Here is a 26675-nt window from a genome sequence, read left to right as displayed (position 1 = left end):
GAAGGTCCAGCCCCCGACCTGTTTGTGGAAGAGTTAATTCCCCAACATCTCAAACCCATGGGATTCGGGAAATTCTTCACTATCGAACGCGCCATTGGGTCCAGGGTGGGAGACCGAGGCCTGGAGCACCCTCACGCACCATGATAGCCAAATTTAGGGACATGGACACTATCCTCCAGGCGGCTCGTCAAGGAGGACCCCTCCGATATGAGAATGCCATGCTCTCCTTCTTTCCTGACTTTACTCAACTGGTACAGAAGCAGCGCCGTAACTTTCTGGCTGTCAAGAAAAAACTGCGCGACAGAGGGTTTAAATATGCCATGATTTTCCCTGCGCGTCTGCGGGTGGAGGCTCAGGGTCGGGCATGGTTCTTTGATAACCCAGACGTGGTATCCAACAGGATTGATGGCCGCCCCCGGGGACTCTGCGTCTCGGGAAGAGGCCGCAGAACAGGAATGAGTTCAGGCCTCGCTACGTAAACTCTCCACAGACTATCAGGTACTGGGTCGAGGCTCGACTGGCGGCCTGGTAAGAACTTCCCGGAGAGCATTGAACTGTATCTCTGTTTTTGTGCTCGGATGGACAATATTGTTTATTGAACTGTGGGGTCATGGGGGAGGGCACCGGATGCCATTTCCCCCTCGTTTACTACATTAAGTAGATTAGAAGTTGTTTGTTTAGGGCGACAGGCACTCTGCTAGTTGGGGATGGGCTTTTGCGGTATGCAGGGGTGCAGGGTGGGCGGGCGGGGAACCAGTGATGTTTTAAGTCTGGATTTCATTTTCTCCCTTTTTTTGCATTTTTACATTTTTGAATCAGGTGACAACGTTGTGAATTTACTGATAAGGTGGATTTTGTGTCAGCATAGAAGGGCCAGGGTCACAGTCGAACAAAGTTCAAGTTGGTTGAATGTCGACACCTAGCAGGGGGTCAGGGATAAATGTGCTGAGTTGGAATGTGAATGGCCTTGGGGGACGGATCAAGAGAGGAATGGTTAACAGTTGATGAGAAGGCATTCTCTTGATGTTGTAATACTGTTTATTGAACTGTGGGGCCATGGGGGAGGGGGCGGGATGCAGTTTCCCCCTCGTTTACTACATTTAGTAGATTAGAAGTTGTTTGTTTAGGGCGACAGGCACTCTGCTAGTTGGGGATGGGCTTTTGCCGTATGCAGGGGTGCAGTGTGGGCGGGCGGGGGACCAGGGATGTTTTAAGTCTGGGTTTCGTTTTCTCCCTTTTTTTGCTTTTTAAAATTTTTGAATCAGGTGACACCGTTGTGAATTTACTGATAAGGTGGATTTTGTGTCAACATAAAAGGGGCAGGGTCACAGTCGAACAAAGTTCAAGTTGGTTGAATGTCGACACCTAGCAGGGGGTCAGGGATAAAGGTGCTGAGTTGGAATGTGAATGGCCTTGGGGACCGGATCAATAGAGTAATGGTTAATCAGTTGATGAGAAGGCATTCTGCTGATGTTGTACTATTGCAAGAGACTCATCTCGTGGGTGACCGCTGCATGGCTCTCCATAGGGGAGGCTATAGGTTGGTGGCACATGCTGGGTTTACCACGGGGTCTAGGGGGGTGGGAATATTGGTGAAAAACTCCTTCCCTTTAACAATCCAAGCCACGTGGGCAGACCGGAGGGGCCGCTACACTGGAATCTCGGGTCAGTGCGAAGGGAAGACGGTTACCTTCTTCTCGATCTATGTCCAGCCGGGCCTCCAATCTGACAATTTCCGCAACCTGGGGGCTGTCTTTCTCACCCTGCCCCTGGGCCTTCTGATGCTGGGTGGCGACTTTAATGCAGTGCTAGACGGTGAGGTAGACAGACACCCTGCCCGAATACTTAGACCAGCACATAGATGGCTCTCAGAATTCTTAGCAACTATGGGGCTTGTGGACAGCTAGCGGGTACGTAATCCGACACAGACATACTACATGCATGTGTCGGCAGCGCATCACAGACTAGATTAGATATTGATACCGGTGGCCCTAGCAGCTACAGTCAGAGAGGCACGATATCTCGGTAGGGGGATCTCCGATCATTCTTCCATGTGGTTGAGTGTGGAGCTCGGACAACCGGCGGTTGAAAGAGCGGCTCCTATAGGTGCGTCGCACTTGAGAGACCCTGCGACTATTCTCGCACTTGACTAAGAGGGAGATTGTCAAGATTTCCAATCGCTATTTCCAAGAAAATGTAGGTACTGTCGAATCGGCGCAGTCATTGTGGGAAGCATATAAGACGGTAGTCCGCGGGGAAGTCCTGTCCTTGATAAGAAGTATTTAGATTCCCCTTTCACAGATGATGAAGCGGCACAGGCGATTAGAGGAGTAAGATCCGGGAAGGCGACCGGCCCAAACGGTATCCCAATAGAACTGTATAAATTAAATGCCCACAAACTTGCCGCATATGTCCGATCCATGTTCATGGAAAGTAAGGAGAGAGGTCTACTTCCATATGACCAACGGGTTGCCAACATAGGGGTCCATTAGGATGTCCGCCCGCCATCCTGTCGTAGTACGGGACCGCCACTCAGCACCACCCGCCACAATGGCAGGAAGGCATGCTGTGCACTTCCATGCACAGCATGGCAGGCACCGCGCAGTGCCTGCCATGCTGTGCATGGAACTGCTGGGGGTTACCATAGGTACCCCCCATGTGCACCACCCACCCCCCAGAGTCCCCCGCAGGGATTCTCCGCATGCCTTGCATTGCTGCTAAGGAAAGGCATTCAGAAAAGCCAATTATAATATGGCTGGCGGTGTCTGATAGACACCGCCACCATATTATACCTTTTACGCCCCGGTCGCCTTGCGACTGGGCGGAAAAGCGCCGGACGGTCTTTCCGTCTGCCGCGTTCCCCCCCCGCCATCCTAATATGGCGGGGGGTCATTTAGGTGTGGATGACGGGCGGAATGCCGTCGCCGGGTCGGCGGTGGCTACCGCCACCCTGACGGGGGCAATCCGCCCGCCATCTTAATGGGCCCATAGTAGTTATACACAAAGCAGGCAAACCTAAAACTCTCTGCTCCTCCTATAGGCCAATCTCACTGCTCAATGCTGAGCCTAAAATCCTGGCAAAGCTACTAGCTACCAGACTGGTTAAGGTAATCACCAGCTTGATACACCCAGACCAGTCGGGCTTTATGCCATGCCGCAACACAGCTCTCAATCTGCGTAGGTTGCATGGGATACTGGGTGGTACCCGGTCGATTCATGAGCCAGCTGTACTAGTGTCTCTAGACGCCACCATGGCGTTCGATAGGGTCGAGTGGTCCTACCTGTTCGCAGTATTGGTGAAGATGGGCTTTGGGCCAGAATTTGTAAGCTGGGTACATTTGTTGTACACTACTCCCTTGGCCAAGGTACTTGTCAATAACTATAAGTCGGCCGACTTTCCCCTTGAAACTCTGGCGGCATGGGTTAGATGGGACCGATCAATATGAGGTCTGCGGTGGACGTTGGAGTGGGAGGATAAAATCTTGTTGTATGCAGATGATATCCTCCTTTACCTCACTAACCCCAGGGACTCTCTGATCAATTTTCTAGATGTACTTGCCATATTCGGAAGATATTCCGGATTTGCAATTAATTGGTTGAAATCGGTGCTCTTTGTCCTTAGGGGTGAGCCACCAGTGCTCCCGCAGTCATGCCCTATATAGATTGAGCCGGTAGGGTTTAAGTATCTTGGAATATACGTTACACTTGTCCTAAAGAGATGATATCTCAATAATCTGGGACCCCCCTTGGACAGGCTCAAGAGGAACGTGGAGCGCTGGAAGGCTCTTCGACTTTCCCTGTTGGGTAGAGCAGTTCTGTTTAAAATGATGGCCCTTCCCCGATTTTTATATGTATTGCAGAATGCAATGGACTCGGTACCAGCATCCTATTTCAAGGAGATTGAGGATCTTCAGAGGAAGCTTCTCTGGGATGGAAGGTCCTGCATAGCATTTTCTAAGCTCACTCTCCCGTGGTACGGCGGAGGGATTGGGCTGCCAGACCTGCGGAAATACTATTGGGCTTCTCAGCTCGCTGCAGTGAACCATGTTATTTACGGACCTCCAGGGGATCCGGGATATGCCATGGACTGTGGGACCAACAGCACATGCTGTCCACTCCACGTGTGGCACACGGCCAATAGATATTTTGCCTGGGAAGGGAAGCTCACCTTGGCCACCCCCCTATGGAATTCGGAGAGAGTAGGGAGCTTGTGGAAGACCAAGGGATTTGACAAATGGGATCTGATCGGTATTACGCAGATTAAAGATATGTGGGGAGGGGGTGCAGTACATACCTTTGCCTCTCTCAAGCAGCAGTACAGCCTAAACGATAGCGAGTTCTTTCGGTACCTCCAGGTTAGGCACGCACTCCTCACTCACATACCTAGAGGTGCGCACTTCCTGATGCCTCTCCTCTGGAAGATCGTGTGTTAGATGGATACCTCCCCGAGAAGACCATTTCTTTAATATATAAAACGCTCATTAACTCGGACAGATTAGAACACAGTGGAGTGCTGATGGGTGGAGTTAGATGATGAAGATTGGACGGAGGCGATCTCCTCTCCGAGAGTGGTTGCGATCCAGATGCAACTTCGTCTGGTACAATTAAAGATATTGCATAGGTCATATGTCACAGGGCCTCGCCTGCTGCGAATGGGCCTAATAGAAAGTGGTGCGTGCTAAAGGGGGTGTGGAGAGCTCACCACCTTTATGCATATTCTCTGGCATTGCGCTGAAGTACAGGAGTACTGGACAAAGATTCATGATGAGATACGAAGTGCTCTGGGGGTGGAGATAAGGCCAGAGGCCCGGAGATGTCTGCTGAATGTGAGGGAACCTACGGACCTGAATGCATATGGGAAGCAATGGGTAACACTGGCGTGTATGATCGCGAAACAAAATATCGCTCAGTTGTGGGGAGTCAGTCAACCGCCCCGGGTTTCTAAGTGGGCGGAGGGGTGCACAGTCTAAATATCGAGTTTGAAATATCGACCTACAAAAATATTGTGTTGGAAATATCGAAGGTACATAATATCGAGGTCAAGAATATCGTTGGACAGAATATCGACTCTAAGGTAAGTAATATCGATTTTTTTTATATCGATGTAAGTAATATCGAAGTTACTAATATCCATATTTGTATAATTGTTATGTATTTTATTATGTATGTGTAATTATTTTTTTGTTAAGTATTTTACTTGTTTTAAATTATATGTGTATTATTTTTATATATTACAAATGGTATTTTTAAGTAAATTTTATGTTTTAGTACTAAATTAAGTATTCATTTTTAGGAATGATAAATTAATTTTAATTAATGTTTGTGTTTATTTCTGTAGCGGGTTGTGGGTTTAGAGGGGATTTGGGTGGGAAGTAATTTAATTATAATTAATTAAAGATGTATTTTTATTTATTAGAATGGGTAAATATTTTATTTTAATTAATTATTATTTGGCAATTAATTATTTTAATTGATAATTAATTATTTAATTGGTAATTAAAGTTTTTAATTGGTAAATAATCGCTTTATTTGGTAATTAATTTTTTTAATTGGCAAATAAATATTTTAATTGGTAATTTTTTATTTGGTAATTAATTGTGTTAATTGGCAATTAATGTTTTTAATTGGTATTTATTTTTTTTATTGGAAATTATTTTTAATTAATTGGTAATCAATGTTTCATAAAAAGTATTATTTGGTATGAAAAATAATTTTATTGTTTAATATTGTTTAATTCCAAATTCATTTTAAATAATTTAAAAAAGGGGGGAGGAGCTTCGCGGGCGACCAAGATGGCCGCGTAAGCGCGGAGCTCCGTGGACCGTCCGACCCACCGCAAATATCCTGCCTGAAATCCTGATCCACGTTGGTGGAATTGTATTGCTGGTGGCCTGCTGAGGCGAGGACTGCAATCGGCATCCAAATCGGTGGTTCCTGTGCAAAGTTACGTCGAGCTGAACTCCGCTCCGTGACGGTGCCATTGTCCCTCCGGACTTCGCCACTTCGCACGATCGGCCTGCGTAGTACCCGCCTGCCGCCCTCGTTGGTGGAGTGATTGTGTTCCTGCTTGTGCCTTCTACACCCTGGTCTTGCCTCCTTGGCCCCACCTGCCTTCCGGCTGCGGACCCGGACTTGTGGACACCTTGCCTTTGTTCTCTCGTACCCATCATGGCGGGCAGAGGTGACCCGGACAGGACATCGAACAAAGGTGGCCGGGGCAAGTCGCAAACGCAGCAGAATCGCATTGAGCGATATGTGAATCTCAAGTCGCCACCTACATCTGGGGCCGTTTCTAAAGGGACCCCATCGACGAGCCCGCCGGATGGATCGGACCCCACCCTCGTGGACATCATAGGTGCCATCACGAGCCTCCGGGCCGACATGCAGCAACAGCACGAGACCCTGAACCACAAAGTAGACTCTATGGCCGTTGATATTACCCTTATAAGGGCCGACTTGGGCAAGACCAACGAGCGTGTGAAGGCGCTCGACATCAAGACCTCCAGCCTAACCTCCGACGTTTCAGAGTTACAGACTGAGGTCCGCAACCTGCGGATGACCACTGATCTATTCTCAAGGCGGCTGGAGGACTTTGAGGGGCGAGCCAGGCGGCAGAACGTCCGCATAGTTGGTGTACCGGAGGGGTCCGAGAATGCCGCGGCGGACCTATTTGTGGAGGACTTGGTTAAAACCCATTTGGCGCCCTCTGGACTGAGCAACTTTTTCTCAGTGGAACGTGCCCACCGGGTACCGGGTGGCCCGCCGAAAACGGGAGCGACGCCGCGACCGATTGTGGCGCGCCTCCTCAACTTCAGGGACCGTGATGCGATCCTTCAAGCTTCCAGATCGCATGGGCCACTCCAATACCAGAATGCGGAGGTGCACTTTTATCCGGACTTCACCAGGCTGGTACAGCGCCAACGCTTGAGCTACGCGGGAGTGAAGAGGCGCCTCAGGGACTTGGGTCTCAAGTATTCCGTGTTGAACATAAGGGACGTGCCCTTTTCTTTGACTATCCTGAAAATGTCAGTGAATGGTTGGACACGGTTTCGCCACATCGGGATGAACAGGAGGATGAAGTTGGGGGCGCCTCGGGCGGAGCGGAACGGCGAGACTGAACAAGGAGCTGATGCTACCCCTGCCTCGAATGACTGCCGGAATTGTGACTCGTTAATTAATGGTCTCTCCTTCATTTACATGGTGGGTGGCGGGACGTTTTCATGGAGATTCCTTACTCCTCTGGGTCTTTCGTAGAGTAGTTAATGGGGCGACAGGCACACTGCTGGTTGGGGGGGCTTTTTAGTCTGATGCAGGGGTGCAGGGTGGGGGGTATGTTGGGGAGAGTTATCTTGTTTGTTGGTTTTTCCTTTCTTTCTTTTGTGTGGCAATGGGTCATTTGTGCTCCTGAACTGTATTTGATGCGGGTGTCTTGTGGGACTAGGTGGGGCGGGCAGTGGGGGGATGGGGGGTAGAAAGTTACGAATTCTCAGTTGGAATGTTAACGGGTTGGGTGACCGAATTAAGAGAGGGGTGGTGATACAACTGATCAAACGTCACATGCCTGATGTTGTCCTCCTTCAAGAGACACACCTGGTGGGCAACGCTTGTAAAGCTTTGAATCGCAAAGGCTACAAAATGGTGGCACATTCGGGGTTCTCTTCCGGTTCCCGGGGGGCGGGTATCCTCGTGCTTCCCCTAGAGATAGATGTCACCTTGATTGACGACAGGGGGCGTTACGCTGCCGTGGCTGGTAGATGGGAAGGGCGTTCCCTCACGTTGTTTTCTGTATACGTCCCCCCGGGGCTTCAATCCGGTACCTTTCAGGACCTTGGTGGTGCCATCTTGTCTATGCCGGCTGGCCGGTTAATAGTGGGGGTTGACTTTAACTCGGTTTGCTCTGGTCTGCTTGATCGCCAACCGCCCCGGGACCTACGTAACCCACAGATGTGGCTGTCCTCCTTTCTCGAGTCTATGGGCCTGGTAGATGGCTGGCGTCTTCTACATCCTACGCTCCGTCAATTTTCCTTTCTTTCGGGTGCACATGGGAGCCTTTCCCGCATCGATTATGTCCTCACATTGGCGTCGGACGCATTGGCCGTTTCCGAAGCCCGCTTCTTGGCGCGGGGCATTTCTGATCACTCCCCGTTATGGGTCTCTTTCGACTTTGGGGTGGTCTTGTCGGAGCGACCGGCCGCGGTCAATCCGTGGTATTTTCTTAACATCAAGACCCGCTCTCTCCTGGCCAAAGCCATTGATCTTTATTTTTCCGAAAACGTGGGCTCGGTTAGGTCGGCCGTTACGTTGTGGGAGGCCTTTAAGACGGTGCTCCGAGGTGAGGCCCAGGCGCTCATCGCCGAGGCCCGCCGGACTAGAGATTCTGACCTGCTGTTTGTTGAGCAGGAGGTCCTGCGTCTCGAGTCCCAGTTGGGGCCCGAGCCGGACCCCTCTGTCTTGCATACCCTCTCGCTGAAACAAGCGGAATACCACGATTTGGCCGCGAATGCCGCACTCACTCTGGCCAAGGAACAGCAGGGCGATAAGGCTGGGAAGTTGCTGGCTTGGTTAGACAGGAGGGAGATGGCCAGTCGCGTGGTACCTGAACTCCTGGGAGACGACGGTGTGGTCCTTACGGACCCGAGTGCCATTGTCGACTCATTCGCTGGTTATTTTCGGGGAGTCTATGAGTCTGCTTCGGACTTTTCGGAGGCGGATTCGTCGGCTTTCCTTTCGGAGATTGACCTTCCCTGCCTTTCTGAGGACGAGAGAGCGGACTTGGATAGGGACATCACCGCTGACGAGATTGCTTTGGCGATCCGCTCCCTACGGACCATAAAGGCCTCTGGGCCTAACGGCATACCGGTTGAACTGTATAAAATCCGCCCGGATGCGGTGTCTCCGCACTTGCGGAAAATGTTCCTGGAATCCTTTGAGAGGGGCTGTCTCCCCCTGGATCAGCGGCTGGCTACCATTGTGGTCATCCACAAGGAGGGTAAACCATGTGACGTCTGTCGATCGTACCGTCCCATCTCTCTCCTTAACGTGGAACCCAAGGTCCTCGCCAAGTTGCTCGCCAACCGGCTGATTGGTGTTATTGGCGACCTCGTACACCCTGACCAGTCGGGATTCATCCCCCACCGAAACACCGCTCTCAATCTGCGTCGCCTCCACGGTGTCATGGCTAGAGCCCACACCCTCGAAGAGCCGGCTGTCCTCGCGTCCCTCGATGCCATGATGGCTTTCGATTCTCTCGAGTGGCCATACCTCTGGGCAGTGCTGTCCAAACTTGGATTTGGGCCGATCTTTGTGAGCTGGGTGAAGCTACTGTATGCGGATCCGATGGCTAATGTCACGGTCAACGGCCGCCTGTCGACGCCATTCCCCCTACATCGGGGTACTAGACAAGGCTGCCCCCTGTCGCCCCTTTTGTTCGCCTTGGCCCTTGAACCGCTCGCAGCCCTACTGCGTGTGCATCCTGACTTACGCGGCATTACGTGGGCCCCTGGCTTCGAAGACAGGGTATCCTTCTACGCCGATGATATCTTGCTTTATTTGGCTTCCCCCTGCAGGTCCCTCATTGTGGCCTGTGATGTGATCAGATTTTTCGGACGGTACTCTGGTCTGATTATAAACTGGGCCAAATCGTCCTTATATGTCCTTAAAGGAGATACTCCACGACTTCCCAGAGGCTGCAACATTCAGATTGCCACACGCGGCTTCAAATACTTGGGCATCTACATCTCTGGTAACCCCAAGTTGCGATACGACCACAACTTACTCCCTCCTCTCCAGCGTCTGCAGCGTGATGTAGACAGCTGGCGTAAGCTACCGCTCTCCCTCCTTGGCCGTGCTGCTCTGTTTAAGATGATGTCCCTGCCCAGGTTCTTGTACGCCCTGCAAAACGCCCAGGACCCTGTCCCGGCGCGCTACTTTCGAGACCTTGAAGGCCTCCTTCGGACCCTCCTCTGGGATGGTCGACCCCGCGTTGCCATCCACAAACTCACGCTCCCCTGGTACGATGGTGGCATTGCTCTCCCAGATGTGCGCCGCTACTATTGGTCTTCTCAATTTGCTGCCCTCAACCACGGGTTCTATGGCCCTGTGGGTAGTCCCGGTTATGCCATGGATAGATGGCTGATGGGCGATGGTAACTATTATCGGGCCCTATACTCGAAGTCTTTCGACCGGCGGTTGACGGGCCCTACTCGGACGGCGGTCCACACTTGGCGGGCGGTCACTAAGGCACAAGGTTGGCAAGGCAGACTCACAAGGTTCACTCCCCTCTTTGATTCGGACATCCTGGGTAGACTATGGCACACCAAGGGGTTTGATAAGTGGGACCTCATCGGCATCAGCAGGGTTAAAGACATGCTCTCCAGAGGCTCGATTAAGACCTTCCCCCAGTTACAAACCGAATACCAGCTGGGCGCGACGGAGTTTTTCCGTTACGCTCAACTGAGACATGCGCTGCTCTCGGCCTCACCGCCGGACGGCGTCATTCCTGAGAGTTCCCCTCTGGAGGACAGGATACTGGATGGGCACATGCCGGACAGCGCGATCTCCCTTTCATATAAAAAATTGATTAACGTGCGCACAGATCTCCTCCTTAGCTTGCGGGACCAGTGGGTGGCGGATGGCCTTGAACTTGATGATGAAGATTGGCAGAGTGCGGTTTCCTCCCCTAAGGAGGTTGCAATCTCCTCCCGTCTTCTCCTCGTGCAATTTAAGATCCTGCACCGGGTGTATATGACAGGGCCTCGATTAATGCGCATGGGATTCTCGCCTGACGGTCTCTGTCGTAGAGGCTGCGGAGCTCTCGACACTTTCCTGCACATCCTTTGGGAATGCCCAGTGATAGCCTCCTACTGGAGGAGAGTGCACCGAGTCATGGAGGAGGTTACTGGCGTGGCTGCCCACGCGGAAGCTCGTAGATGCCTCCTGAACGTATGGGAGCCTTCCGACCACAGCGCTGCGCAGACTAGGTGGGTGACCCTTGGGAACATGGTGGCCAAGAGGGACATAGCTCAGAAGTGGGGTGCGTCCGCGGCCCCCCTGCTGGTGCAGTGGAAAGCCAACATGGACTGGTGCATGTTCCGGGAGAAGACAGTCTATGTGGCAAGAGGGAGACCTCAAACCTGGAATAAAACTTGGGGGGCATGGAATGAGTACAGGGGAGACGTGTGCTTGCCGCCTGAATCAGTCAGCCTGCATGACAATGTGACACCCTGACCTGTGACGCCAACTGAGCTCTGATGTACTGTATTCTCCTGGTTCTTCCCCCCCCTCCTCCTTCCCATTCTGGAATCTTATCCTTGTGTTCACTTCCCTGCCTTTCCTCCCCTACCCATCCCTGACGCCCAGCTTCACATTGCCTCTATTGCCATTTTCGCGCCCTCGGGCGCCCTTTTGTTGTACCTTCATCTTAATATAAAAAATAACCTTCGATGATTATGTCTAAATCGTTTGGCAGTATTTCTCTCCTGTTACCCCTGCTGCCTTGCCTCCGGGATGTCAGGCTGAATAGCTGTGTGCTCTGTTTTAAAATAAAGGTTTTCAAAAATTTAAAAAAAATAAAAAATTATTTAAAAAACATTGTAATGAAAAATATTTTATTGAACAATATTTATTATTTGGTGACTAATATTTATTAATTAATATTTATTGGTATTTATTGTTAATTTAATTTTAATTTAATGTTAATTAATTATTCAATTGTAATTATGTTTTTAATAATTATTAATGGGTATTCGTAAATGATGTAGAGTTATTAAAAAAGAAATTATTTATTATTTTAAATAAAACATTTTTATAAGTATGTTACATTTAAATTCTATGCTATCCAATGTTTTCCCTGGAGTTGAAATAGTAATTTTTACCCCTACGCTATCCAACGCTTTCCCTACTATTGCACTCTGTGGAGTTGGAATAGTAATTCTAACTCCTACGCTATCCAATGCTTTCCCTACTGTAGCACCCTTTGGAGTTGGAATAGTAATTTTTACCCCTACGCTATCCATCGTTTTCCCTACTGTTGCACCCTCTGGAGTTGGAATAGTAATTTTTACCCCTACGTTATTCAACGCTTTCCCTACTGTAGCGCCCTCTGGAGTTGGAATATTATTTTTTACCCCCACGCTATCCAACCCTTTCCCTACTGTAGCACCCTCTGGAGTTGGAATAGTAATTTTTACCCCTACGCTATCCAACGCTTTCCCTACTGTTGCCTCCTCTGGAGTTGGAATAGTCATTTTTACCTCTACACTATCCAACGCTTTCCCTACTTGCCCCCTCTGGAGTTGGAATAGTAATTTTTAACCCCTACCCTATCCAATGCTTTCCCTACTGTTGCCCCCTCTGGAGTTGGAATAGTAGTTCTTTCCCCAACGCTATCCAACGCTTTCCCTACTGTAACACCCTCTGGAGTTGGAATAGTAATTTTTACCCCTACGCTATCCAACGCTTTCCCTACTGTTGCCCCCTCTGGAGTTGGAATAGTAATTTTTATCCCTACGTTATCCAACGCTTTCCCCACTGTTGCATTTTCTGAAGTTGGAATAGTAATTTTAAGTGGTACGCTATCTAATGTTATCATTACTGTAGTTTTTTGGGGACTTTGAATAGTAATTTTATTTATTTTGCTATTTAATATTCTTATTATTATTTTTGATAATGTAGTATATTATTAATTTAAAAAATATTGAAAGTAAATTTAATTTATTATAATCATTTACTTTTTATTTATGTTATTGTTTGATGTGTGTAGATGTATTTGTAATTTATAATACGTTTTAATAATTTATAAGTTATTAAAATAATTATTAAAACTTATTATTAGGTAAGTATAAATTATATTTTTTATGTATATGTTTAATTAATGTTATATTATTGTATATGTATTATTTATGAGTTTTAAACATGATTAAATATTTTTAACTATGTTTATTTGATTTATAAGTACTATTTATTTTATTTGACACTTTTTTTATTTTAAAAAAAACGATATTTTTAATTATGATATTTTTAACTTTGATATTTTTGTTTCAATATTTTTGTACTTACCATGTTGTAGATAGGCTGTCGATATTCTTGCTTCCGATATTCCAATGTCGATTTTTATGTAGGTCGATATTTTTCCGTGGATATTGTGTCAGTGATACAGGCGGAGGACCTGGATTGGTGTATAGTTCGGGAGAGGTCATTGTATGTGGCCAGGGGTTGTCCAGAGAAATGGGGGAAGGTGTGGGGGACCAGGAATAGTTACAGAGGAGAGATTTGTACGCCCCCGGCGCGGCAGGTAGTAATGGATGCGCTTGAATCCCCGTGACCTAATACTCATATACTGTTTTTATGATTTGGTATAAACTGGACTGTGTCTTTGTCCGCTGCTGATATTGTATTTCACCTGATGTTTCTATTTTGTTCTGTTTATTTCCTTTTTTGTTGACTGTTAATAAAAAGATTTTTTTTTAAACATTGGAGTATCTCAGATTGAAGTATGTATGGACTGTCTAGGAGGCAATAGGTGTGATCCCCTTCATCTCTATAAGATATTAGACAAGTGTCTTAGCAGTGAGAGGAATGAATTGGTGAAGTGTGTGGGACACGTGCCAGCATCTGGAGGCAGCTAGTTATGTAGTCAACAAAAAAAGCAGGACTCAGAACTATGGCAACAAAAGAATGTTTCAAGTAATGACTGGTTGGTTAGAATGTGTTGGTGTGGACTAGGGGAGTAGCTGTCAATAGCAGATGCAGTGGAACCAGGGCATAAGTGTGTTAAAATGATATATTTTCTGATTACCAAGCCAGGGTATGGGACCCATGCCTCCTACTTGCATGAAGGCCCTTGGCATCCTTGCTGTGCCCCAGGCATGGAGTGTGGAGCTGGGAGAGATGGCATTAAGATAAATCATTGCAATACATGGATTCTATTGAGCTACTGGGCAGAGAATACCTTCCAGCACATGCTCTTGCTATATTTCCTGGTTCCCTTTCCGGGTAGGTCACTGGTACCATGGCCAGCGAGGGGCAGGTTTCCTTCTCCCTGGAGCTCAAGGAGGTGAACCTTTTCAAGAGATGGTCAGTAAACCTCTGGTGAGGCATCCTGGTGGGGGCAGAGGGGATGGCTCTCTGTATCTTGTCTTCAAGATGCGGTGGACACCAGAATGGTATTAGCAGCGAGAATCAATTAATCAATGACATTTGCAAAGTGCTCAGCTGCTTCAGCAGAAGCGTCCCGGCGCTCTAAAGCAGAGAACGCAGCCAGCATAACATGTCTAATTCTAGTCAAAGAGCCAGGTTTTTAATTCTTTCCTGAAGCATTGTTTGGACTCAGTCATGCGAAGTTTGATTGGCAAGGAATTCCAAAGCTTTGTTGTCAGACGGTAAACAACCTACCACCATGGATAACTTTAGCAAACCTGGGGATATCTATAAGTCGGAGGGGTTTGGAACTCAAGGATCTCTCTTGTTGGTATCTGCCAAGTCTGTTTCTCAAGTAACGGGGACCTTTGCTCTCCAAGGCTCTAAAGGCCAAGGTGAGAGCCTCAAATTTATTAATTTTTGCCACAGGGAGCTAGTGTTGCTGCTTTAGATGAGGTGAAATGTGCTGATAGGAAGGGACGCGCAAGACTAGCATTGCCGCCACATTCTGTAGGATCTGGAGTCCATGGGTCAAAAAGCAGAAAGACCCAGATCGAAGCGGTTGGCATAATCCAGACGGGATGTCAAAAAGGCACGAATCATGTTTTGCAGGTTTTTTCTGGTCACGGATGTAACAGCTTCCTGATCAATTTAAGCTTAAGAAAGCAGGTTTAAGAAATCTGCTAGATCTGAGCTGCAGAGGAGAGGTTGGAATAAAACACCAGAACCGGAGGAGGATTCACTTCTGCCGCCCACCAAAGATTTGCCAAGATCGGTGCAATGAGCTTGGCCAAAGGGGCCAGGTAAAGATTAAAAAGCAGCAGGCTAAGTGCCGAGCTCTGGAGCACTAGAGGCTTAGGGAAGGAGGAGGAGGAACGCTGGAGGAAGACCCGCTGTGAGCGCTTTTCCAAAAAAGATCCCATCCAGGATGAAACTGTGCCCTAGAAGCCAAGTAGGCTTAATCTGCTCAACAATGTGGAGTGTGCCAGCATGTCGAATGCTGCCGACAGGTCTAACAGCACCACCATGGCAGAGGTCCCAACATCCAGGGATTCTCTTACGGACTCCAACACTTCCAATAAGGTGGTTTCTGTGCTATATCCATCACAAAAGCCAGAATTGGTGTCGTGTAGCAAACCATTTGCCTCAACGAAGGATGAATGTTGGCAATTTACTAACTTCTCCAAGATTTTACTACCTGCATGCCCATGTCATGGGTCTCCTAAATTAAGGGAATTGGGAGCAGGTCCACTGGTACTAGATCACTAACAAATCAAGATGGCCCCCAAAAACGATGCCGGGAGACAGAGTAGAAATGGCGCCCTGCTCCATGTAAAGAACACATAATTATGCCCCCAAAGAAGATCACATAAGGCCCCAACAAAAGTGCAAGGCGCAAAAAAGAGCCAAACAGCTCAAAGCCGTGAAAATTAAGCTAGCAGCAGTATTTCTCTTTGTTAAAGATTCAGAAGCAGCAGTTTCATCACAACATGTCACCTAATGTTACTGCTTAGTAGTTACTTGATAGTTCCCTGGTGGTGGTCCAGGTCCCGAAGAAGTGGAGGAATGCAATGGTAGTCCCCCTGCTTAAAAATCCACTGTTGGATCTTACTAATCCAGAAAACTACCGACCTATATCATTGCGACCACTTTTGGCTAAAGTCACTGAGAAGCATGTCAACCAACAGCTCTCTCTGTTCATCAAGGCTAACGATCATCTTCATGTGACACAGTCAGGGTTTTATCCACCCTATAGTGCGGAATCGGCCCTGTTATTAGCCTTGGAATCCATTTGCCAAATGTTGGATGCCGGAGACACGGCCACTCTTCTGATGCTGGATCTCAGTGTGGCGTTCGACACCGTATCGCACAACCTGCTCGTTGAGCGTCTGTGGAGATGCAGTGTCAGCCACATGGCCTGAGGGTGGGTTGCCTCATTTTTACAGAGACACACCTTCTAGGTGTGTCAAAAGCCACAACACTCCAAAGTGTTTAATCTGCAGCAGGGAGTACCTCAGGGCTGCTCCCTTAGTCCACCTTTATTCAAAATATACATGCGCCCCCTGGCTGAGAACATTGACCGTCACGGGTTCATAGTGATCACTTATGCTGATAATACTCAGCCAGGATGCTCAGGTCGTGTCTGGAGGATGTTGCCGGATAAATTGAGCAAAACTGTTTAAAGATGAATGCATGGAAGACAGAGAGCTTGATCCTGCGCAAACAACCCAACATCTGGTCGACCCCTTGATGGCCTGAGACTCTTGGCCCTCTACCCAGCCCCAAGCCCAAGGTTAAAAATCTGGGCATTTGGTTTGACCAGAAGCTGTCTTGTGAGAGCCAAATGACAGCGCTGGCTGGGAAATGCTTTGGAATCCTCAGGACCCTGAAACAGATACTGGACCTGCTCCCGGAATCTGCAAAGACAACTGTGATCCAGGCCTTAATCATCTCAAGGCTGGACTACGGTAACGTGTTGTATCTGGGGTGTCACAGTCTCACAATGATGCAACACCGAGTGCAGAATGCAGCGGCTCGTCTGCTACTCAATCCCCCTGTTAGACCTGGCACCTTGGCGTGAGTCTCCCTTCCACTTTTTGCTGATGTGCCTCCGATGTTTTGCTGGTTTTCCGATACTCAGGGCACTGCGCCACGGCTGATCCGTGCCGCAGTGCAAGTGCTCCCTACTGTAAACTGTATATGTGATTGGTATCCATGATTGGTGCATTGGATTTACTGTAAGTCCCTAGTAAAGCGCACGAGAGAGTGCCGGGGCTCGTAGATGCCAATACTGCTGGTGGGCCTGCAGCGCTGGTTGCGCCACCCACCGAAGCAGCCGTAACGATGTGTCTGGGAACTGCGACCGCAGAACCCGCGTGCGGTCTCGTACTGTCACGTTAGCTGGGCAAGTGTCCCCACTTGCCAGCCCCGACCCTTCCCTTAACTACATGTTAGTCACCCCTATGGTAGGCCTGCGGGCAGGGTGCGTTGTAGGTGCGAGGTAGGACAGGCCCGGATGTGCGGGGCCTGTCCTGGTAGTGATTTACCCCAGAGACCGGATCTCACTACCGAAGGCTACCTGCTCCATTAGGCCAGACTGAGCTGCGAGGGTTATTACACCCTATAATCCCCGCAGGCTCACGGAGCATGGTAGTGAGTCATGTTTAGTATGCCTGAACTCAGGATAACGAGATATTTCTTGTAGCCAAGTTTATTTCGGTATCCTGAGTTTGCAAATGCTACTTTTAGAAAGTTAGCATTTGCTTGCCTAACCATTTCAGCTGCTTCTGCCAGAATGTGTATCTGACTGTCTGGGACGTGTGAGTGACAGGGCTGGAGGGAGGACGGGCGGCGAATGCGCAGATTACACTTTAGTGGGAGGTAGGAGTGCCTCTTGACTCGAACTGTCACTGTGCTCGGCCACCACAATGCTGGCTCCACCCCCCTGGGGAGCGGCGGATGACTCTGCCGACACCTGGCCCGGGAAGGGCGAAGCCACCATCAACAAGGTACTCTGGCCACTCCTGTCCGGACAATGCTGGCTCCACCTCCTGTGGGGCGTCTGATGCGCCTGCCCCTCACACTGAAAGCAGAAGCCGGAGTACACCCGCGGGGGTACTCCAGAACTGAGAGTGGCTATGCAAAGGCCCCCCTGGCCTGCGAGAACAAAAGATTTGGCCTATAAAAGATGGAGCCCTGCTCCTCGAAAATTAGATCCAGTTTGGGCCACAGAAGGACTCTGCCCGACGAGAAGGACCGCGTGAAGACAAGGAAGAGTGCTGGCTCTTGCCTGTGTCTGGTGCCTTGCTGCTGAAGGAGAACCCGGAGAAAAGACTAAAGAAGGACTTTTGCTTACTTGTGCCAAACTCTGCTAAAGAGATCTCCAAGGGCTTGGAAGCGAACTTGCCCCCTGACCAGCGTCCCAGGACCAGTGGACGCTACCCTCTGGAAGAAGCGACTGCGGGTGCTGACCATCGCCGCGGCACTGACACCGGAAGCTCCGCTAAGACCTCCAAGACTCTTCCCGACCACCGTGACCGGGGCCCAACGCAGCACAGGAAGCACAGCGAGGACCAGCCGCCGCTGGCCCGACCACCGTGACCACCGCTGCACCGGGAGCCCGAGAACCCAGAGAAGGAGAGCCCGTCCGGTCCGAGCTACCGAGAGGACTGCATAGCTAGTAGTCTCTCATCTGCAAGGACAGACAGGGGCCTTAAGAGACTCCACAGTCGGTAAGCCTGCCCGACAGCCCAGCTGTGAGCCCACAGCTGCACCGACATTTGGCTGGGTACGTCCTGCACTTGAGGACCGTACTGCCACTTGTTACCACCGCACTGCCGCCGCCCCCAGGGACGGAGAGGACGACGAGAGGAGGACCCTGCCGCCACCGACCACCGCTGCCCCGGACGACCCGTGACCTGCCCGGCCGAAGGGCCGCACCGATCAGCGACCCCGGGAAAGCACAGCGACGTGGGACAGATCCTTTGAGAGCCGCCTGCTCCACACAGAACTTTGGTTCACCCCGGCCTACGGGCCTCAAGAAGAACTTTCTACAAGAACTGTGATACCTAAAGCAACGTAACCGTATTCTTAAGCATTCGACTGTATTCACAAGCCTTCGTAATCCTTATATAAAGTTATATATTTTTATACGAATACAGTCTGGTCTCGTTGTGTGGTGGGTTGGGTTGTGAAGGTGTACTATTGCAAGTGTTTAACCCCATATACGCCCTAAGATTAGCCTACGACTGCTCGAGCCACACTACCTAGAGGGAGAGCAGAGGTTGTCTGAAAGGTAACCCTCAGCCCTGACAAGGAAAAGGAGAGTCCCTGCTTGACGCTAGTGTTACCGCTGCGCCAACCAGAGCCTCCCATTTCCTACACCCCCGAAATGTGTCTCTATGGGATCTTTACTTGCTAAGCAATGCTGGCTTCCTGTGAAAAAGAGGATCTCGTAGAAGGATTTGTGCTACCGCTATAAAGCTTTGACAAATAGTGTACCTTTAGTCATTCATCTAACCCTATACCCCTCTGAGAAATCTCAGATCTTTGGGGGCTAGAAGGGTTTTCATCCCAAAAGTTAGAAGAGTGTGACTTGGTAACTGCTCTTTTAGATTTCTATCTTAAAAAAAGAGGAATTCGCTACCTCTTTCTGTCCAACAGAACCCATCGGAACTCCTCTTCAGAAAAAGAATTGTAAACGTGGCTGTTCCGATAGAATTGACCTGCTACTTTTTGCAAGCGTGTAGTACATGGGATCTTGGACCACAGCACTGGGACACTTTGTTCCGAAGCAGCTATGCGCTTTACAAGCTCCAATATAATTATTACTATTAATGTGAATTGCACCTGAGTTTAAAAATGTCAATCACATAAAATCACAAAAAAATCAACACATATAAAAAATCCAGCAGGTTTGTTGAAAAGTAGATACATTAAAATGTGCCGGATATCCTAGGAGCCCACTGCGCGTCCACGGCCTGGGTCTCCTTGAGTAAGGAAATTGGGAGCAGTTCTACTGGCTCTAGACCGCTGACCAATCAAGATGGCCCCAGCAAACAGAGTAGACCATGGCTCTTGCTCGGTGTAAAGAACACATAATTACACTCCCACAGAAGACCACATCAAACCCCCAAAGTGCGAAAAGGAGCCAAGTGGTTCAAATCAGCAACAGCTAGCAGCAGTTTTTCTCTTCCTGAAAGATTCAGAAGCAGCAATTTCGCCACAACATTGCCCCAGTGTGACTTGCACCAGAAAACACATGCTAGCCCTAGTTCTGGGTAGTATAGTGCCAGTAGATGGGTAGGTTGCTTCTGGGGGCTGGGTGTCACTGAAACAGTTCTCCTTAACACTGAAGCCACAAGGGCAGTGCAGATTTGTGCAGCCCTGCCAAGTATCACGCATCAGCTGTGACTCTAACGCATTTTAGTGCGGTGGTCCGCATCACCGCACTGAAATGCAAATTCACGCATAAATGGGACAGCAGCTGAGAGCTCCTCGCTGACAATTATGCTGATCAAACTAAAAGAGTGGCAGCGCGCAGTGTCATGCACACTGCTCCTGGGCTTGGGGACTGACAGTGACTGAGGTAATAGCTACTGCTAACTCACTTGGCTGCTACAATTTATTATTAGAAGATGATTTCCCGGTGCTGCGTTCATTGCAGCGACTGACGTCACAAGGCAGTGCTGTGCCCAGCCAATAGGCGCGCTGCGCGCAGCAGGACGTCATGTCCTGCTTCCGCTGGCTGCAGTTAAACTTGTGGCAGGCCGACAAATGTTGGCAGGGCTGGCGCTGCTCAGCAGTAAATTGAAATACTGACCACGCGACTCAAGTCTACCACACACAGCACATTTGAACATCTCATAATTCCATGCCACACAATTCTACTGTAAATAATGTAACCCTACAACATTCCATACCACATAATTACAATCATAAAAATGTAAAAACACATATTTCCACTGCACTCCATACCACATAATTCCACATCACATAATAACATTCACACATCTTAATACCACTCCAAACCACATAATTACACTCCACACAACACAATTCAACTACACATAATTCCACTTCAACCTATATAATTATACTTTACACAACATATTTACACTCCACTCCAAAACACATAATTACCCTCCACAAAATATAACTCTGCAACATGCTGCATAATTCCACTTCACACAATTATACACCATACCATGCCACATAATTCCACACGTCACACAATTCCACAATTTATCCCTAAACAATTCATCAAACAACATATTTACACTCCACATAATACCACTCAGCAGCACATAATTTACCTCCACATAATTATGCTCTACTCCATATTGCATAAATACACTCCACATAAATCCAGTCTATGCCACGTAGCTGCATTCCACATAACTACACTTCACACCATGCCTCATAATACCACTCAACATAATTTTCACTCCACAGCCCACACTTCCACGTCACACGAATCCAACTCTACACATTTCCATTCCACACCACATAATTCAATAACAAACTACATAATTCAAACCAACAACATTATTGCACAACGCACCACATACATCCAATCTACACCAGAAAATTCCACACCATGCTACAATATTTGACAGCACACCACACAAGTAAACTCCACTACATACCACTCTGCAACACAAAATACCATTCCAGATAATCTCTCTCCAAGACACACAATCCCACTCCACATAATTCCAGTACACTCAATACCACACAATTACTATCCACATAATTACACTGCACACCATGCCACATTATTTCATTCCGCAACTAGCTATTCCAATCCAACCCATATATGACTTGCATATATGAAAATGCATATATTGCAAAACCCTGTATTGCAAATGCTTGTTTAACTTCCAGTGGGTCCCAGCAGATCCTGTTCCTGGAGCTGCAATCCTTCTCCTGCCCCTGTCAGCTCTCCTCTGTGCTGCCTTCTGCTCTCTGGGGCCCTCACCACATCCTTTTTAGGTCTCGTGGCGTTGAACAGCACGTAAGCGCTGTCTCGCCAGAGATCTATTGTCACTGGGTCTGCTTCCCAGGAGACAGCACCTGGCCGCGCGCATTGCCTCTTCAAGGAGGCGATTTGAGCGGGCCACGCGCTCGCGAACGCGCTCAGCTGTTGTCTCCTGGGAAGCTCCAACACCATACACGCATGCGCATAAACAGAGACACACACACACACACACGAGCGCCCATGCACGCACGCACCCACACATACAGAGAACCCACCCCGCCGTCGCATACACACACGCCACACACACGCACGCACTCACACACACACACACACACAAGTGCACGAGCGCCCGCCCACTTACCGCCACTCCGGACTTCAGCCGCCACCGCGGGGCTCTCTCTAGGGCATGGTAGCCCCGCGTCACCAGCACTGCTTCTCTCCGTGGGCGCGGCTTCTCTCAGTGGGCGCGTGCGCGGGCTTCCGAAGCCGGAAGTCCCGCCCCACGGAAAGTTTCGTTTTCGCTAACGTTTTGTTGATGAAATGTAATGAGGACTTCAGTAGAGAACTTTTACTTCAGGAAATCTCGCCAGCATATTTATGTAGGCGCAATTTATTTGTAAAGGTAATCGGCGGACCTGAAAAGTTTTACGGACGTTGTTTGCATTTATGCTCAAGTGTTGCTTTATGGACGTATTGGTAATCAGTTCACGTGCTGAACGTTAATGGTCCGCAATGCGCACTGATACTGCCGTTTCTGAGTAGCGTCTTTGCTCCTGTATTGTGTTGAATATTGCCCTCTGCTGGTTTATCTGTGCTTAGCTTAACTACGCTGTTTATAAGTCATTTCATGCAAAAGCTATATAAAAAAATACAGAGCTTTTAGCTTTATGTAAACATATAAGGTAAATCTCGAATTGAGTATAGGGTTTGTTCTCCTCGCACATGCTTGTTGAAGCGTTAACACTTAAATAGTCATTTAAGTGGAGTGCATCTGTTAAACGCCCTCCTTAGCATTCTCCCTCCCTTCCCTTTGTCCCTGCCTCTGTATCGTATCTGGCATTCCTGTCCAGTTAGTGATCGTCGCGCCCCGCGATCTGTGCTCTTTTTTTTTTGTATTTCCTTCTATACTCGCAGTATGTGCTCTCTCCTCCCACTTTTGGTTTAAGCAAGTTTCCCGCAGCCATTCCCTAGTCTGCCCGACTCCTCCCTCACTCCTTACACTCTTCCTGCACAGGTCCCGCCGGCGCCTTCAAGGTAGGGGCTTCACATCAACATTTATATTTTTAAAAAGCTGCATGTGTACAATCATTTCTAGTAAATGGCTAAATAGCCATTCTCTAGTCTGTCCGACCCCTCCCTCACTCCTTACACCCTTCCTGCACAGGTCCCGCGGGCGCCTTCAAGGTAGGGGCTTCACATCGGCATTTATATTTTTTAAAAGCTGCATGTGTAAAATCATTTCTAGTAAATGGCTGAATACTTGCCCACAGACCAATTGGTAGGAGTACTACATATATTGTGAAAAACAATATCAAAAGCAATACCAAAAGCTCTAACTTAAATACTGCTAGACCTATTGCATTGCAAATGCTTGTTCTGGGTGTGGTTGGTTACTCTGACTGAGGAGAAACAATGTAAGTTGTTACTTTGTTTCTCTTCAGTCCTTGGTCACCGGGAGCAGCTCAGTGTAGGCTGCTTTAGAGAGAGGGGCTTGCTTTAGAGCAACCCTCTCTCTCACAGCTCTCTACCGAAGAGCTGAGGGGGCCCGTTCATTTACTGAAGAGTGGGGGCCTGCCTGCTCCGCGGGGGCTGCGAGGGTGTTTGTTACACCCCTGGTGCCTGATGCGTGGACATACGCCTCCCAGGGCAGCTCTGAGACTCCACAGGTGTGGGACAGACTTGTTCTTAACAGACAGATTTTGAGACACATAGATCAGGGTGCAACTCCTCCCAGATGTGCAAGTAACCCCCAGTCTCGCTCGTCCTTGCTCATGCACCCCCATTTATCCCATTTCAATAAACACCAGTTGAGTCACTGCAGTTTATTCACAAACATGGAACATAAACATTGCATTTTTATAGTCATTGGTTCGCTCAATGAATTCAATACTTCATCTCATCTGTCATCTTTTTCACACCGTTTGATTGATTGGTCTGCAATAACTATTACAGCACTTCCCGCACGTCCCCCTGATATACAGCCCTTTAGCAGGTGTCCAGAGTTCGTAGTCTTTAGGCTTCCCTTGCTACCGAGATCTGAGTGGTGGCTATCAGGCCCTGCCTGGGGTACAAGAGCGGTGTACGCCTGCTCCAGACCCTTTGCTGGCCTTTCGTCTGCTCCCTTACCCCTGCCATAAGGCATCCCAAGGACATTGCTTGAAAGACTTCTCTTCCTAGGCTATTGTCCTTTATTGGCTGTCTAAGTGTGTTGTCCCCGTGACCCCCTTGACCGCTCCCAACCTGTGGCTGTCATGCCCGCAATCTGGTGTGGGTGGGCCAACGTGGAGAGGTCAAGCTATGTCCAGGGTTTTGCATCCTGCCCTTTAAACGTTTTCTCGCCAGGTCACTTCCTTCCGATTTGGGGGTTGAGGGGGCGTTGAACCATGACGCCCAATGGCCTGCTTCCAATTTCGAAAGCATGCAGCAATTTTTCGCGGGCTTACTGCCTTCTGTGTCCTGGGGGTCCCGCTTCGGGAGGCGTCCATCGTGTTCCCTTTCCCTTCCTGTCCAGCGACATATGGAGGTGGGCACAGAGACTCAGAGGAGAGACAGCGGTAGAGGCACAGAGAGACACAGTGAGACAGAAAAGAGAGATAGAGAGAGGAGACGGATGAATAGATATAGACAGAGTTGCCAGATTTCTTTTTTTGTCAGGTGCTGTTTTTAGCCACATCTTTTTTCAGTGTCTTCTTTCCCTCATCTGCGGGCCACATAATGAATCCATGTTACAGATGCTGTGATGGACTGCAGGGATAGCCAATGGAAGACCTCCATTTGGCTGTATCCAGGCAGCGCGTGCCTGTCTGTCGGACCCTCCCCTCCTGCCGTCGTTAAATAGTAGTTTGTAGGTGTGCTACATCTGGAAGGAAGCATTCTCCTCATTGATTCAATGGGGTTTGTCCCAAATGTCAAGTAACTCCATGATGCCATGACCCATGAGGGGCAGGGCCCAGGTGGGGGCCACGGAGGACCCGAGTGCTGCAGGCTGCACATGTCCAGTACAAAACCAAGCACTGAGGTCGAAGACCACAGGTTTTTGATGGTCTGTCCACTACTGCCTCAGTTGGATTCTGATTCAGAAAAGGGGGTGGTGATGAACAGAGTGTCTGAATTAAGCAGACCACTCTTACCCAGTCCAAAGATCAGGGCTTGATCCATCACCGTTTTTTAGCTCACTGCACCATCCCAGCTCAGAACTTGGCTATATGCAAATTAGTCTGACCCTGGCCCAGTGCATCATGGGAACAGGGCAGACCAAACTACCAAGCCAATTCTTATACTGGGAAGGAAACAAGCTACCGGGGACCGGTTTCTGGCATTTCAGCCGTCTTCGGCCCGGCTTGCTTGAATCCTGATGGTGCAATGAGCTAGGGACTCACATCTGAGTATACCCTTCCACGCTTATGGTGGACAAAAATGATTCAGAAAAGGGGGTGGTGATGAACAGAGTGTCTGAATTAAGCAGACCACTCTTACCCAGTCCAAAGATCAGGGCTTGATCCATCACCGTTTTTTAGCTCACTGCACCATCCCAGCTCAGAACTTGGCTATATGCAAATTAGTCTGACCCTGGCCCAGTGCATCATGGGAACAGGGCAGACCAAACTACCAAGCCAATTCTTATACTGGGAAGGAAACAAGCTACCGGGGACCGGTTTCTGGCATTTCAGCCGTCTTCGGCCCGGCTTGCTTGAATCCTGATGGTGCAATGAGCTAGGGACTCACATCTGATTATACCCTTCCACGCTTATGGTGGACAAAAATGATTCAGAAAAGGGGGTGGTGATGAACAGAGTGTCTGAATTAAGCAGACCACTCTTACCCAGTCCAAAGATCAGGGCTTGATCCATCACCGTTTTTTAGCTCACTGCACCATCCCAGCTCAGAACTTGGCTATATGCAAATTAGTCTGACCCTGGCCCAGTGCATCATGGGAACAGGGCAGACCAAACTACCAAGCCAATTCTTATACTGGGAAGGAAACAAGCTACCGGGGACCGGTTTCTGGCATTTCAGCCGTCTTCGGCCCGGCTTGCTTGAATCCTGATGGTGCAATGAGCTAGGGACTCACATCTGAGTATACCCTTCCACGCTTATGGTGGACAAAAATGATTCAGAAAAGGGGGTGGTGATGAACAGAGTGTCTGAATTAAGCAGACCACTCTTACCCAGTCCAAAGATCAGGGCTTGATCCATCACCGTTTTTTAGCTCACTGCACCATCCCAGCTCAGAACTTGGCTATATGCAAATTAGTCTGACCCTGGCCCAGTGCATCATGGGAACAGGGCAGACCAAACTACCAAGCCAATTCTTATACTGGGAAGGAAACAAGCTACCGGGGACCGGTTTCTGGCATTTCAGCCGTCTTCGGCCCGGCTTGCTTGAATCCTGATGGTGCAATGAGCTAGGGACTCACATCTGAGTATACCCTTCCACGCTTATGGTGGACAAAAATGATTCAGAAAAGGGGGTGGTGATGAACAGAGTGTCTGAATTAAGCAGACCACTCTTACCCAGTCCAAAGATCAGGGCTTGATCCATCACCGTTTATTAGCTCACTGCACCATCCCAGCTCAGAACTTGGCTATATGCAAATTAGTCTGACCCTGGCCCAGTGCATCATGGGAACAGGGCAGACCAAACTACCAAGCCAATTCTTATACTGGGAAGGAAACAAGCTACCGGGGACCGGTTTCTGGCATTTCAGCCGTCTTCGGCCCGGCTTGCTTGAATCCTGATGGTGCAATGAGCTAGGGACTCACATCTGAGTATACCCTTCCACGCTTATGGTGGACAAAAATGATTCAGAAAAGGGGGTGGTGATGAACAGAGTGTCTG

This window comes from Lissotriton vulgaris, chromosome 8 (genome assembly GCF_964263255.1).
Source record: "Lissotriton vulgaris chromosome 8, aLisVul1.2, whole genome shotgun sequence".
NCBI lineage: Eukaryota > Metazoa > Chordata > Amphibia > Caudata > Salamandridae > Lissotriton > Lissotriton vulgaris.
This window is presented reverse-complemented; position numbering follows the sequence as displayed.